Source organism: Myxocyprinus asiaticus, chromosome 13 (genome assembly GCF_019703515.2).
Source record: "Myxocyprinus asiaticus isolate MX2 ecotype Aquarium Trade chromosome 13, UBuf_Myxa_2, whole genome shotgun sequence".
NCBI lineage: Eukaryota > Metazoa > Chordata > Actinopteri > Cypriniformes > Catostomidae > Myxocyprinus > Myxocyprinus asiaticus.
Window position 1 is genome coordinate 43,431,598 of NC_059356.1, and position 17,464 is coordinate 43,449,061.

Sequence of the window (17,464 nt, forward strand, 5' to 3'; positions counted from 1 at the left end):
CAAGCTGCTTAATGGCACAGTTAACTTACTGTATGTAAACTTCTGACCCACTGGAATTGTGATATAGTCAATTAAAAGTGAAACAATCTGTCTGCACAATGTAGATGGCCTAAATGACTTGCCAAATCTATAGTTTGCTAATATTAAATCTGTGGAGTGGTTAAAAAATGAATTTTAATGACATCAACCTAAGTGTATGTAAACTTCTGATTTCAACTGTAGGTTTCTTACCAGATGTAGTTTTGCTAGCATTTCTCCCAAAGACAAACTCTGCTGTGAACGTTTCCATGTCATTTTGTCACATGACTCCGTACGTTGAAAGTTTAACCCTTTACTGACAGCCCAGTCTTCTGAACTGAATCAGTCAGTTTAAATGAAATGATATTGTGTGTTGTGTATAGCGAAGCCAAAATACAATGTCCACGCATGTGTACGACGAGGCTAATATGAGGTTAATATTACTGTTAACACTTAATTTAATCACCACTAATTATTTGTACATAAAATAAAATGACTAAAATTGTGGATCAATATTTCAGACATTACTTTTGACTTTAAACTTAAGGCAAATAATAGCACATCTTTTGAGAATTGTGCATAACATAGCACTACACTAGGGCAGGGAAAAACCTATATTCTGATTAAAAGCAATCTTCGTTAAGATGATCCCAATATCGATTCTTAAAACCCCAAGATTGATCTTTAACACTTTTAAAATTTTGGTTTAATTTTGGTTGTGTGGATTATCTGTTAAATAAACAGCAATCAAACTGCATAGTTTGGGCCTTCTAGTTAAATTATAAAATTATTATTTCTGTAATGTACCAAGTAAGGAGGTTTCATGTTAATTGACAGTACTAGCTTAGAATTGCTTTCATATGTTAAAAAAAAAAAAAAAGGGACATTTTAACTGAAATATACCCAAATCGAATCAAAATATCGAAATCTGAACGAGAGCTTGTGAATTGAAATCGAATCATATCAGGACATTTGTATCTTATCCAGTCCTACACTACACCGGTAGATTTAATTATTAACAATTCATTGTTTTTCAATTTAACAGTTGTGAATTAATCGACAATCATTTTGTTAAAGTTGGCACTTGTGTCAGAGCCATGTTGCCATCCCTTGGATGGGGGACTTACTGGCTGGTTAAGATGATGCCCAACAGAGTCTGCAAGCGTTCCGATGGCATCATAGAGAATCAACAAGTTCTTGTGCTGGTACTTGCCAAAGGCAAACACCAGTGTGTCCAGAATGAAGCTCAAGTAGGGAACCAGTTCTGTGCAGGCCTCTTCTTCTAGAGTCGCAAATGCACTGAGGGAAAGATTTAAATAGGATTAACATCAAGCATACTTGCGAAACGTCTCTAAATCAAAAATCTATATTTCAAATAAACAAAAGATTTGATTATAGGAACTACACTGGTCAAACATACCTGCAGGCGGCCTCTTGCACCCTCTTATTGCTGTCAAGGATGCGTTTGAGCAGCTCAGTCATCAGGGGTTTGAGGTAGGAGTCAGACGGCTGGCTGACCACCCAGTGTGCATAACGGCTCAGAGTCCAGCAGGCGATGGAGCGCACCAGAGCTTTCTTATCACACAGACCCTGGATAAGGTGAGGAACCAAATCAGGCAGGTACTGCACCATATCCTGCATACAGCCTGTGGAGAAGACAGCACGTGAATTGGGATTCAGCACCTCTACCAGTCCTATATATTATGCCGGTTTAGAATAAGTTGAAATGTTGGAAATGGAATGAGCTTACTGAATACACCATGTACTGCCAACAAGGGATGCACCGATACCACATTTTCTCTCCCGATCTGATAACCTGAACTCTCGGTATCAGCTGATACCAATCCTGATCTGATACCAGTGCTGTTTTTTTTTCTTATTAAGTTCAGAAACATCAATACCTCACTGTGTGGAACTGATTGGGGGTACTTTTATATGAAAAGAAACAAAAACCTCAAACACATCATTTCATAATAAATGTGTAGTCCATTAAAAGGAATACTCCTGGTTCAATACAAGTTAAGCTCAGTCGACAGCATTTGTGGAATATGATTGATTACCACATAAATTATTTCCGACTCGTCCCTCCTTTTCTTTAAAAAAAGCAAAAATCTGGGTTGCAGTGAGGCACTTACAATGGAAGTGAATGGGGGCCAATCTGTAAACATTAAAATGCTCAATGTTTCAAAAGTATAGCCAAAAGACAAACAAAGTGTGTAAAAAATTAGCGATAAAATTACTTACTAACCTTTTCTGTGCAAAGTTACAGCCAATTTTACAACTTGGTTGCTATGATGATTTAATGTCAACAACCCCTAAAGTGACTGTAAAAATTACAGTTTAAATAAATTAACAGCTTAAATAATACATGAGTTTTCACAGAAGAATTAATGTAAAGTGCTTTTAGCAAATTATAAGCTTCTACCTTTAAATCCTCCAAAAATTGACCCCATTCACTTCCATTGTAAGTGCCTCACAGTAACGTCAATTTTTGCTTTAATGAAAGAAAAGGACGAGTCTAAATTAAGTTTTGTGGTAATCAATATAATGCCACAAATGCTGATTGAGTTTAACTTGTATTGAACCCAGAATATCCCTTTCAGAAAAACTAACTAGTCTACTGGATAATTCAGCAGCTGAATTATCCAGTAATTCCAGTGAAAGTCTTCAGTAGAAGAGAAGCCAGTTTTCTTTGCACTTCTTTTTCCAACTTGTATCTGGACTTATATGGTGAACAAAAGAAATCCGAATCCTTTAAAGTTAACTTTTCATTCATACCATTTTTTTTTTTTTTTTGGAACACTCCAGGAATTCTTTTAAAGGAAAAGTTCACCCAAACATGAAAATTCTCTCATCATTTACTCGCCCTCATGCCATCCCAATGTATGAATTTCTGTTTTCTGCTGAACGCAAATGAAGATTTTTAGAAGAATATTTCAGCTCTGTAGGTTCATACAATGCAAGTGAATGGGTGCCAAAATGTTGATGCTCCAAAAAGCACATAAAAGCAGTATAAAAGTAATCCATAAGACTCAAGTGGTTAAATCCATGTTTTCTGAAGTGATATGATAGCTGTGGGTGAGAAACAGATCAATAATTAAGTCCTTTTTTGCTTGAAATTCTTCTCCCTGCCAAGTAGGGGGCGGTATGCATGAAGAATGTGAATCACCAAAAACACAAGAATGTGAAAGTGATCCATTTCTCACCCACATCTATCACATCACTTCTGAAGACATTGATTTAGCCACTGGAGTCTTATGGATTACTTTTATGCTGACTTGTGTGATTTTTGGAGCTTCAATTTTGGCACCCATTCACTTGCATTGTATAGACTAAAAGATGAGAAATTCTTCTAAAAATCTTCATTTGTGTTCAGCAGATGAAAGAAAGTCCTATGCCTCTGGGATGGCATGAGGGTGAGTAAATGATGAGTGTTTTAATTTCTGGGTGAACTATCCCTTCAAGTGTCTGTATGTAGCTTAGTCCATAGTGGTTTAATACATTTCTTATTCAAAATCTGGTGAAATGCTCCACCGCTGAAAACGGATCGGTGCATCCCCACTGTCAACATTTTAATTTTTTTTGGAAAACAGTAGGTGAAACAGCAGCCATTATTTCCCAACTGTAGTATGCTACAAAAGTCAATAGTCATGCTACAAAAATTTGAATCTCTCAAAAAATATGTAAATAAAGCAGCATTAATGACCAATGTGCTCACGAGAAAAAACAAAAAACAAATAGTAACTTCCAGGTAAATTGGGAAAACTGGGGTTCTTTAATAAAAAAGAAAAAAAAGAAAAAAAAAAAAACGATGCACATCTAGAAAAAAAACAAAAAAATGGAAAAAAGTTATTGCAGCTGATATTACCTCTGCTTTCTTCCTTAAAGATCATGCAACAGAAGGTCAAGCCCAGTGCATTGCAAGACAGTATTCCACACAGTAAGCTCTATTCTATACTGTACATTTCAGCAACTGTATTAACACATCCAGGTTTTATATGCCTACAGAATGTTTGCATATGCTGCACAATGTACATACTATATATTGCAGCAATAGTACATTAGTATGGTTGTATACTTTATAATCACCACAGCACAGTACAAACATTTTGTATTTAGTAGAAGTACGCAAATTCAGGTTAACCAAAAAACGTTCAAAATGACAACATTTACAGCCCCATACCTTCAGCAATGGCTCCCAGCACCAAAATGCCAGATTCTTTCACGATCCAGTCCGGGTGGAAGAGCAGATCCTTCAGCAGAGGAAGCAGATGAGGCAACAACTCATCACGAAACACATTGGCCAACACATCAAGGGCAGCAGCTGAACACTTGCCTACAGAGATGCAGCATGAGAAACAGAAGAACTTGAAATGTTAGAGCTTAATTTCTCAGATACCTCCCATTCCTCACAGACACTTGTGCTGTGGATCAGACAGTATGAATATTGAACATCACTGGCATTCATGATATAAGATGTAATCATCTCCACAGACTTCAACAAGGGGTTAATAATGGGGGCCTGGGTAGCTCAGTGGTAAAAGACGCTGGCTACCACCCCTGGAGTTCACTAGTTTGAATCCAGGGCGTGCTGAGTGACTCCAACCAGGTCTCCTAAGCAACCAAATTGGCCCGGTTGCTAGGGAGGGTAGAGTCACATGGGGTAACCTCCTTGTGGTCGCTATAATGTGGTTCGTTCTCGGTGGGGCACATGGTGAGATGAGCGTGGATGCCGCGGTGAATGGCGTGAAGCCTCCACACGCGCTATGTCTCCGTGGCAATGCGCTCGACAAGCCACGTGATAAGATGCGCGGGTTGATGGTCTCAGACGTGGAGGCAACTGTGAATTGTCCTCCGCCACCCGGATTGAGGCGAATCACTACGCAGCCACGAGGACTTAAAAGTACATTGGGAATTGGGCATTCCAAATTGGGAGAAAAAAACAACAACAAGGGGTTAATTAGCAAAAAACTTTGACACCTGGCCCAAGTATCACCAAGATTAGTGGTCGACCGATAAGGGTTTTTCAATGGGCGATGTCAATACCAATATCTAGCGAGAAGGATATCCGACATAAATGCAGATAGCAATAATACGATTTAACTACAGCTAAACGAACACTTATTTTCTACCATTTTTACTCAAATTCACTTAAAGTAGAACTAACAAAAGACTTCTAGTATTAAATAAAAAAAATATATATACTGGTTGATTTTGGACATGACACAAGGGAAAGTTAACACTAGCTGATGCAGACAATTGCAAAATGGTCAAATATCCATGGAGGGGTGACAATCATACCGTCTCACCGCAATTCACTCTGATTCACTGTCAAGTGGAGCTCGCCAAAATACCAACAGGAGTACCTCATGAACAGAAACAATTGTAAAAGAGTGATTTAGGATGCGATTCATGGGTGAACTTTACCTTTTGAAAGTGTGTGACTGCATATTTATCCCCTCAAAGCTTGCCATAGAACACGCGTCCATTTGCAGATTTCAAAAAGTAACAATTTAAACACACTGTCGTGCCTTCACTTTCTGATTTCATTAATCATTTTAGTGTGGTAAAATGCTTAGCGACAGAATCACTATGGACTACAATCAGTGTTTATGATACTGTGCAGCTGAGGGTGATGAAGACATTCAGATATGCTTGACATCTTTCAAGAAGCAGCTCATTGGTGATTTGACGAGAACACGTGAGCACGCCTCTGTGACAGAATGATTTTTTCAAGCAAGTCTGATGAGGTTTTGAAGTTTCTGAAGCCATTAACTCAGCAGGGAGTAGGGTTGCAAAATTCCGGGAATTTTCAAAGTTGGAAACTTTCCATGGGAATTAACAGGAATATATGGGATTAACTGGAAATTTGCAAAATTGCAAGTTATCCTGTAACAGGGAACTTAAATGTAGTTGAAAAAAAAAAAAAACATCTTGCAGCATAATCTTGATTAAAACAACCAGATTTAATGCAAATTCAGTTGAATATCTACCCTGCGCATTCCTCAATCACATGCACACAGCACACTACTTACTGCAGGCTACTTACTACAGCAGGACTGTTGAAGCCACACTACTGCATTTGAGCCCAAGGACTACATCCAGTCAAGTAAGTTTTGATGATATTACTAGGGTAAATATATTTGATCTATGTTATTAAAGTTTAACTAGCAAATACTAAATCAAAATGTGTTTATACAGTAGCTAGCTAGCCAGTAAATCAGATATGCTAAATGTAAGCTAGCTAACACCATTTCATTGACAATTTAAAAGGCTAGTGCTAGCTAGCTCAACTGTGATTCTGTTTCTTCTGCTAGCCAGTTTTCTGTTATCATACAAGAATGTAGGTTATAGTTTGATTTAGCATGCTGATTGAGGGGTGTTCATCTATTCATCTAGCCTATTTCTATTCATTTGTCCAGCATCAATTGTAAAATATTTTTACCATTCCGGAATATTCCAATTGTTTAGCTAACTATTTATATATCTGTGCATGGCATTGCATTAGTGTTTTCTAATCTTATTCTACAGAACAATGCCACGTGCGCCATCTGATGTGTGGATACATTTCACCTCAGCCAATGTAGAAGGAAAGGCTGTGTACATTTGCAAATACTGTGCAAAGACCTATGTTAAGAAAGCCACAAAGATGCATCAGCATATAGCCAAGTGCCCAAAGTTTTTTCCAATATTTCCAAAATTCCCCAGCTTAACTTCCCATGGAAAGTTTCTGGAAATGTTCTGCCCCTTTGCAACCCTAGCAGGGAGTCCCGACGGTCAAAAGTGATCCCGCTGGCAGACGCTAATGCGTAATCTGTCTCTCATCTACTGGCCGGCAATTAAGCTCACACCTGAAAAACACTGGAAAAATCAGCTAGTGTGGCGCCGGGTTAATCAAGATATCTAATGAGGACACACGCCCTCTTAGGTGCTGTTAAGACCGAACATTGCACTGCGTCTCGCAGATTTTTCAGTGTCTTACGCAGTAGCGCAATGTTTTTTTTGACACCATGTCAAGTTAAAAAAATAATGTTAAACTTTAAAATCTTGTCACAACACAGCTGCGTTCTGTTCTATTCGTTGCGCTGCGTCTAGCTTTTAGCACAAGAATGCGTTCCGTTGGCACACCAAATGTTTTTGCATCCACCTACACAGTTTTTCACTGTATTTGTGTAAACATGCATTAGACAGACATCTTTGATCATTGCGCTGCATCTCGCGGCTCACGCGGGAGCAGAGCGTTTTTTCAGATGATGTGTCAAGTTAACGAGAACTTGAACTAAAGGACGACGGATAGTGGATTTTGCCGATACTGATAACTAAGGTGGTGGGGAAAAGGCTGATAATCGATTAATCAGTTTTTTTCAAATAGATCTAAATAATAATTACGAATATAATATTCCTTCCTTAGTATGAACGGCACAGACATTGAAGCTGCACAATGAATAAAATCCCAAAAGCAGTTTATTGTGCAACCAAAATCCCAATAATAACCAGAGAAATGAAGATTTGGTGCATAACGTGTTTTTTTTTTACATTAAACAAGACCGAAATACACTGGGGAATCTTATTCTGAAATTACAGAGATCTGGCTCTGTTACACTGATCTATAAGTGAGTATTTACCAAATGAAGCTTTTTATAGCCTATAGATTCACCAGCTGAAGAGATTTGAATGTACAGTATATATTTCACCAGATGAGGTTTAAAGGAATAAAAAAAATCATAATAAATCGGCAACTTACAGCATATATTTTTTTTCCGATAAACGATATTTCCAAAAAGCAACTATCGGTAAAATCTCAATATTGGTCTACCTCTAACTTGAACTGTACAAGCATGTTTAGAGACACCTGCATCTAGTATTTTATAGCACAAGAATGCATTCTATCTAAACGGCCCGTTTGGCAATATTTTTATCATCAAAATATGTAATAGCACTTACGTAGATTCCAGTCTGACAGACTGTCGTCATCATCATCATCTCCACTGTCCTCTCCTTCCTCCCCTCATCTCCCTCATGATGAAGGGTAACCGTACGAGACTTGTGAAAGCGTGGCTTGATGTCCTGCTCGTTGTCTGGCACAGCCTCGTCCTCCTCCACGTCTCCCTGGATCATGAACAGAAGGTCAAACACAAGGTCAGAGATGGGCTTTTCTGGACAGTATGTACAGTCTGAGCATCAGGCTTTGGGTCAGACAGTATGAATACATGAAAATCATAGAGAAGTCTCAATATTAAAGATATCGTCACCCCCAAAAGTCAGCCTTGTAGAAACAAAAAACATATGAAGTGAAGAAACCATCAATTTACTAACCTTTAGCAAAATGATGTCAATCTCCGAGTATTTCATCCCATTCACCAGAACAGGAACCAGCCTAAGGGAGAAAGAGTCATGTGATCTAGTTTAAAATCTCTTAAAGGAATAGTTCATCCAAAAATGTCTCATTTATTCATTCACTCATATGTATGAATTTCTTTCTTCTGCAAAACACAAAGATTTTTAGAAGAATATCTCAGCTCTGTAGGTTCATACAATGCAAGTGAAAGGTCCAAAAATTACAGTTAGGAGGCAAAAAACTAATCCATACAACTCCATTGGTTAAATCAATTGTCTTCAGAAGCGATATGATAGGTGTGGGTGAGAAAAATATCAAAATTTAAGTCCATTCTTAGCATAAATCTCAACCTTTGTCCAGTTTTTACTATAAATCTCCAATTTAACATTTTTCTTTGTTTTTTGGTGATTCAAATTAATCGTGCATATCACATCCTACTGGTTGAGGCTGGAAAAAGGTTGAGATTTATGGTAAAAAAGGAATTAAATATTGATCTGTTTCTCATCCACACCTATCATATGGATTCTGAAGACATGGATTAAACCACTGGAGTTGTATGTGCTTTTCAGTGCATAGAATACGGATTACGTCTATGTTTTATTCTTTTTTTGTGATTTTTGGTGCTGCAAAGGTCTGATCATCATTCACTTGCATTGTATGGACCTACAGAGCTGAGATATTCTTCTAAAAATCTTAGTCTGAATTCTGTAGAAGAGAGTCATACACATCTGGGATGGCATGAGGGTGAAAAAATGAGAATTTTCACTTTTGGGTGATTTATTCCTTTAAGGGATTGTTCACCCAAGGTAGGTAGTGCTTTTTATGGAGTACCCGAAAAGCTACATGTTGAAAAGCTTCTAAAGTGACAAAGCACTCACTTCCCATTCACACAATTGTTTTTGAGCAACTCAGACGACTAGAATATTATATGAGCTATAATATTATTTATTCATATTTATTAACATTATTATGAATAATTACGGCAAAAGTTGGCTTACTGTGCAAGGTGTCCAGACAGAGCGTCTTTACAGATGGGTTGCTCAGCCAATGTAAGCCAGAACTCACAGGCCTCCAGGGCCACGTTATCATCCGGGTCCTGTGTGCGCTGTAGCATGTACTGCAGAAACAGAACTGACAGCATCAGTGGCTCTGACTAGTCAAGACACAGGCAAGACAAAGTGATCGGGGCGGGTCATCTCACCTCTACGATGCTCTGCATATGTGGGATGAGCCGGTCGATTCGCACCTCCAGCAGCATGACCAGAGCCCTGCAGACGTTCTTCCTCACCTCAGAGTCTTCATCTGTAGCCAGCACAAACAGACTCTGAAAAACAGAGAAGGTTTAGAATGATGATATCAAATGATTGTTAAATTCATTATATTAAGAGTGCAAGACTAAAAGTACCTCAATAAAGAGGTCAATGTTGTCCATCAGGGCTTGGGCTCTTCCAATGATAAACTGGTTCACACAGGCAATAGCATGAGATCTATAGATCCATATGAAGATATTTTAAACAGATTCTCATTTATCAACATTTTGATCAGCTTAAATAAAAAACAAATAAAAAACCTTTTGCAGGATCTCACAAGATATTCATTCCAGTTATTAAAAGACAATATAAAATTACTTTCACAGTGCATTAAACCTCCGTAACGTGCATTTCTGAGTGAAATACAGTAGGGAGGGATTTGATTTGGGCGAATTACGTCAGGCTATGACATTATTGGTTAAAGGGATAGTTCACCAAAAAAATTATAATTATCTCATCATTTACTCACCCTTATGCCGTCCCAAACTCGTATGACTTTTCTTTCTTTTGCAGAACATAAAAGAAGATTTTTGAAGGAAATACTGTATAATGTGTTTCTAAACTATGTAAATCAAATGGGCTCCAAAACTTGAAAGCTCCAAAACAGGACATAAAGGCAGCATAAAAGTAATCCATGTCTTTTGAACCGATACGATCGGTTTTGGGGGAGAAGACAAATGTAACTCCTTTTCCACGGTTCAAATCATGATCACACCAGGGAGATTGTGGATGTCAAGATTTATAGTGAAAAAGGGGTTTTATTTTGACCAGTTTCTCATCCAAAACCAATTGTGTGGCTTCAGAAGTCATGGATTAAACCACTTGAGACGTATGGATTACTTTCATGCTGCCTTCATGTCCTTTTCGGGGCTTTCAAGTTTTGGTCCCCATTAATTTACATTGTATCAATATAAACATCACAGCTCTATGAAAATCTGTTCATTTGTGTTCCTCAGAACAGAGAAAGTCATACGAGTTTGAGACGGCAGAAGGGTGAGTAAATGCTCCCTTTAATATCATGTTTCCCGCCCACACAGACCGTTACATCAGCTAAATGTTGAGGCTGAAAAAAGTTATATACATTTTGGGGAAATGCATTAAGAGAAAGTCACAAGTATATTTTGATGAAAGATGACAAAAAACACCTTTACTTTAGAATACTGAACCACAGCAGAGGTCAATCGATAGTGGATTTTGACGATACCGTTAACTAAGGTGTTGAAAGAGACAGATTAATCGGGCGACAGTTTTTAAAATCGATTTATTGAATGTTAAAAAGATATATTATTCTTTCCTTACTGTGACAGGCATAGACATGGAGGATACGAGAACACATTTGTTGTGCTAATAAAATAATCAGATTTTTTTTATTTTTTGGATTTGGTGGATAACATGGGATTTTTAATTATAAACAAGCCCGAAACACACTTGTCAATTGTCTTTTTTTATAGCCTTTTGCATTAACAATCGGAAATTAGTCCATAAAAAGTAACGGTGAGTCTTGCAATGCTCTATTTGCAAATATTCACCAAATTAGGCTTTTTGTAGCCTATATGTTCAACAGATTAAAGGTGTTTGCCACTGAGGAACATGGAGAAAGAATGAATGAATTTCGGCAACTATCATCAGGTTTTTTGCCAATAACCGATAGTTCCAAAAAGCAACTATCGGCACAGATTAATCAGTGAAACCGATATATACAGTATCAGCCGACCTCTAGTGTGCAGTATAAACAGTAACACTAAAAAACTCTATGGGATACATTATATTTTATTGTCTTTTTAAGGGATAGTTAAACCAAAAATAAAAATTCTCTCATCATTTTCTCACCCTCATGCCATCCCAGATGTGTATATACTTTATTTATTCTGCAGGACACAAAGATTTTTAGAAGAATATTTCAGCTGTGTAGGTCCATACAATGCAAGTGAATGGTGATCAGACCTTTGTTGCTCCAAAAATCACAACAAAAAAAAAAAGAACAAAACATAGAAGTAATCCGTATGACTCCAGTGGTTAAATCCATGTCTTCAGAAGCAAAATAACAGGTGTGGGTGTGAAACAGAACAATATTTAAGTACTTTTTTTTTTTTAACTCTAAATCTCCACTTTCACTTTTACATCTGAAAGTGAAAGTTAAAGTGGAGATTTAGGGTAAAAAAGGACTTACAATTATGTTCTGTTTCTCACCCAAAACTATTATATCTCTTCTGAAGATATGGATTTAATCATATCATATGGATTACTTTTATGTTTCCTTTATGTGAATTTTGGAGCTACAAAAGGTCTGATCACCATTCACTTGCATTGTATGGACCTACACAGCTGAGACATTTTCTAAAAATCTTTGTGTTCTGCTGAAGAAAGTCATACACATCTGGGATAGCATGAGGGTGAGTAAATTATGAGAATTTTCATTTTTGGGTGAACTATACCTTTAACACAAATTAAATATTCATCCTGAGATTCTGACCTGATCTTGGGGCTGCAGTGTTTGAAGAACTGCAGGAATTTGGGAATCATGATGTTGAGGGGTCGATTCAGAGCATCACTGTCCAGCAGCTCAGACGAGTCCTCACAGATCTTCTGCAAAGCTCCAAATGAACCCTGTGTGTGAAAGAAACTGTGAATGAGAGCAACTGAGACACAAACAGGACACTTATCTGCATGTATAGCTTAATTTCTACACAAACGCACTGAGAAATTAGGGAAATGTAAAAGTGAGAGCAGCAGGAGAATAAAGTGGGTTTAAAAAGTAGGCAAGAGACCTCGCAGGTGTTGTAGTCCTCAGAGTTGAGCATGTTGCAGAGCTGAGGCAGTAACTCCGGCCATGTCTGCAGCTCGCCTTTGGTGGAAATCGTTGTGATAAGGATGCCTGAAAAAACACAAAGAAACAGGAAGAATCGCATTTCAGCACACGATAATACGATTACCTTATTCAGATAAAAAGATTGCCACTTTTGCATGGCAAATGCAATACAAGATTGCATATTTCCAGACCTATCAATCAGACTCACCGATAGTAGCTCGGATGAGCGGGGAAGGGTCTCCGATGTTGTTTAAACATTCCTGCTTGATGAAGTGTGCAACAGCGGGAGGGAAGTTCTGATAGTGGACCTTCACATTATTCTTCAGTATCAAACCGCTGAGAGATCGAGTCGGCTCATCTGCACCGAGTGAGGGAAGTAAGCAGTCACATAAGTCATGTATAATGAATATGTTACTGTCTGAAATGGCAAATGGATGAAGAGACGCCAGAGAGGCACAACCTACATTTACGTGTACCCACCTTCAGTTTTCAGCCTTGTCAGGACGAAGATGAGATAGTTGTTGAAGTCAGGAAATTGGTTCAGCTCCTCTAGTTTCTGAAAGTATAAAGAGAATTCAACTAATATACCCAGGCTACACATTAAGATATAATAGTAATAATAGTAACTATACAACAGGGTTCCCCAATTAGTTGTTTTTCTCAGTATTAGTAGCCTGTTTTATTTATTCAAACAATTATGAACATTTTGTTTGTATACAGAAAAACAAAACTACACAACTTTGCCTGTTGAAAAAAAGTAAAATAATAAAAACTGAATGAAATAATGAAAAATGAAAAACTTTAATGAACAATCTGGATCTCCATGAGCCAGTGATTTCTTATTTTTAATATTAGGCCTATGCATCGTATTTTGTACTGTACTATACATGTTATTCTTAATGTGCACTATTGTGCACTACTGTGTATTTGTATCACAGAACCTTGTGTTATATTATCCAGGCATTATAAAAAGAGTAGTTGGGTTCGGGAGTCCGTTTACTTGTAGCAAAATACATGTTCAAATATAAACAGGATGATATTTATGCAACATGCATCAACACCATGGAAAGAACATAATGAAACAGTTATGCCAAAATAGGTAAATAAATGCCTTAACAGCGTTCATCTATAGCATTCACAGCCGGGCAGGGCAGGAGACTGGGAAAATGTTTGTAGAACAGCAACAATGCCGCCTACTGTACGAGGGTGAAATTGTGTTTGGTTTTTATTTTTCACGGACTCTGTGTGTGTTTCGTCGGAGGTTCATCTCGCAAAATTGTCACAGATTTGGTGTGAACAGGCCTTTGGCGCGGGCCAAACAGTTGTCTCTCACGGGCCGGATCTGGCCCGCGGGCCGCCCACTGAGGAACCCTGCTATACAACAACTGACACTAATGAAATAAAACTGATGCCAAAATATAGATTCCTAGCATCTATCAATTCCTTCCCTTTTCCCCACTGACTGTTTCTCTTATCAAGACTACTCCTTTACATATATGATGCTCACATGGTCAAGATTTTTTCTGGATATTTAATCTGTGAAAGTATTAGATATGGGTATATCTTAAACTCTGGAAGTTTTTAATTGTAACTATTTGTCATAAGAATTGTTTATGTTGCTTCGTTGCAAGATCTACAAAACGGTAAACTGGGATGATGAAATTTAGTTGAGTGCATCACCAGTCTGTGTGTGAATTTGTGTCAACAGAGCAGCACCATTCACCAATGCGTTGGCGCTGCGCATACTATATATTTACTTATTAAACACAGCCTTTTGTGATTCACAGAGCTATCACATGTCTTCAAGTGGCTTTGAATAAAATGCACATGGAGTCATATGGACTACTTAAATGGTGTTTTTTTGGTTCTTTTATGTAATTTTTGGAGCTTGACAGTAATCAACATGACTAACACACAATATCGGATTTGGATCGGGCTCGTCGGCCTGATATCCAATCCGTCTACAAGCTTCAGTATCGGAGCCAATACTGATCCAGGTAAAAAAAAAACTGTCACTCCACTGATGCCTTGTGGTGTTTGTTTTGACACGTGAGACTACACTCTGCATGGAGCAGAACGAACACTTCAGATGCGGATTTAAAACATCAACAATGAAAAGGTATGTATACAGTACACGTTGTCATATGATTATAAAGTAATTAATTTGTTGACTAGATGCTGCATTAGTAGAGAACAGCAGTATGTTTGCCGACAAGGCTGAGAGGACGCTAACATTAAAGCTAACCTCAAGCGGTTAGAACAATGTGACAAAAATACACGCAAATCCTACCCAAATGTTTAAATGTCAAGATTGTTACCATCTGTTACCATCTATTTGCATTAGTTTATATCCAGCTGGTCACAATTATACATTTGTTAGCTAAGTTGCAATTTAAAGCTAGTGACGTGAGAAAGCAAATTAATTTCTTCATGCAGCCGAGAGAAATGTATAAACAATTCAGAAACGCATCTGATTTCAAATCAATTTTTTAATCCTCACTGTAATACTATGACTTCAGATCGATCACATTCTTGCACTGAAAAAGGCTAAACACAGCGCAACAAATACAGTTTAACAAAAAACAGGTGTCTCAACATGCGTGTAAAGTTCTTTATAATTAGACACATCATCTAAAAAACATGAGACGCTGAATAAACAAAAACAAAGGGAAACAAAGACGTTCGTCTAGTGCGCGTTTACATAGAAAAACAAATGGATGGTTGAAAAAGTGTTCGGGGTGAACAGCCCCTTACAGTTGGTGGAGGTCTTTGGCTGTTGCATCTTGCTCACTTATAAGCATTTCTCAGATTAAACAATGAGTTGTTTAAATGCTTTGTCAAGAAAATGTTCAACTTGGAAATGTGTCTCTTGAGATCCTCGCTTTCGGTTCCAGTCTGCTGTGTTTTGTTTGTTTGAACAGCCCCTGACCTGTGCTCATGGTCTGAGCCGCTTCGCCACCGAGTTCAGCCGAATACCTCTGCTATCTGTGAATATTGCTACTCTACATACAACTGTACTGAATAAAAAAAACAATGTGGTATTTCACTGTTATTATGAAACTTGAGTCTGGAGTAGGAGTCAGTGCAAGTGTAACACCATGTGAACTGTCTATTGAAGCGTTTCCCCCCCTCATTTTACATTTGACTTTTATGCACATTAGTTGAAAATGAAATGCTCTTTTTTTTTTTTTAACAGCCAGGATATGAATGTTCTATGCAATAATATATAGGTGCTGAATGGTTTATGTATTTATCGCACCCTCTTGTGGATTAAGAAAACATCAATTTAAAAATCGTCTGACTTTAAAATTCAAATATTAGTTCATATACATATATATAATATATTTATTTCATTTAAAAAAGTACAATACATTTTCATGGTTCAGTCAGTACTGCTTATTTTTGTAATAAAGTTCAGCACTATTTTAAATTGAGTGTTATTTTTTCATTCAGAATCAATTTTGAAAACTATTGTTGATTAATTGGTTATCGGCAGGTACTGCCCAACTTAATTATCAGTAAAATCCACTATCGGTCAACCTCTACTTAAAAACTCCCATTAGGTACCTGCTGTACAGCTCTCTGTGTGGCTGTGTTTGGAGACTGTGAGTCTCTCAGAAGCTGAAGCACCTGCTGGAGGCCTTGTTCATCTGGCAGCCACTCCATCCTGCACACAAGTCAACACAAAGACATTTATGTCTTCACACAAACTAGTTCCTCTTATTATACAACTATTGCAACATCTGCAACTGCAAAACAACTTTTCTGCACGTTTGAGGTCTGGGAACTTCTGTTGACCAATTCAGTCCAATACTACCAACATTTCAGATCTTCTTTGTTCTTATGTCTGACTTCATTATTGAGATAAATTGTTGAGATTATGGGACAGCTACCAATATCAACGTGATACCATACTAAGGGCCTTGGCCACATCCTGCACAACTGTATGGTTCATTAAAAAAAAAAAAAAAAAAAACTTTGAATCTCCAAAAAGCACATAAAGGCAGCATAAAAGTAATCCATGACTCCAGTGGTTTAATCCATATCTTCTGAAACAATCCAATAGGTATTGGGTGAGAACAGACCAAAATGAAACTCCTTTTTCACTATAAATCTTCACATCAGCAGTCACCTCAGTGACTGCGATTTCAAGCTCGATAACACTTTCATAGCGCCAACTAGCGCGCCACGTGTGCGTCAAACATTAGGAAGTGTAATCGAGCTTGAAATCATGATCGTGATATATCACTTCAGAAGTCACTGATTTAAACACTGGAGTCTTATGGATTACTTTAATGCTGCCTTTATGTGCTTTTTGGAGCTTCAAAAGTCTGGTCACCATTCACGTGCATTGTATGGACCTACAAAGTTGAGATATTCTTCTAAAAATCTTAATTTGTGTTCTGCAGAAGAAAAAAAGTTCATACACTTCTGGGATTGCATGAGGGTGAGTAAATGATGAAAGAATTTTCATTTTTGGGTGAACTTTTCCTTTATTTTCTCTAATTGCAACACATATCTGCAACCCATGATATTCTGGGTACTACTGTATGCATATACTGTAGGCAACTCAATCCAGTACTGATTGAATGCACAAAAGGTCAAGTCGAAGGGTTTATCTAATGGCTGATCTAACTATTAATCAGTTGTTGGAATCATGCCACATCAAAGCATTGAAAAGCAAGCAATGTACATGGGCATGCATATAGTGGTAAGGCCTTGTCTACCATCCTATCCATCTTACATATAGACACATATTTATAGAAACTTCTTATAGCTATTCATGTTTTATTGATCTCGACATCGAGTCACCTTTACGTTCAAATGTAAATAACTTTGATGAAGCAATTCTAGGTCAGGCAGAATCGTACATACACGACCCACGATCATGTGTAATAAACCCTTAACAGTTATAACAAGAGCAATAATCATTATAATAGCATTTTTATACAATTCAAAATTCTCAAAGCAACAAGTAATGGCCTTATA

General features: G+C 37.6%; 1 non-coding gene and 1 pseudogene across 1 annotated transcript; both read right to left on the reverse strand.

Moving 5' to 3' along the window:
- The window catches only part of LOC127450014 (transportin-2-like), a 32,159-nt pseudogene that overhangs the window by 14,403 nt on the left and 292 nt on the right, over positions 1-17,464 (reverse strand).
- Positions 8,207-8,276, reverse strand: LOC127451037 (small nucleolar RNA SNORD41). Its single transcript, XR_007899047.1, has one exon. It is a non-coding gene; the product is annotated as a small nucleolar RNA SNORD41 (small nucleolar RNA).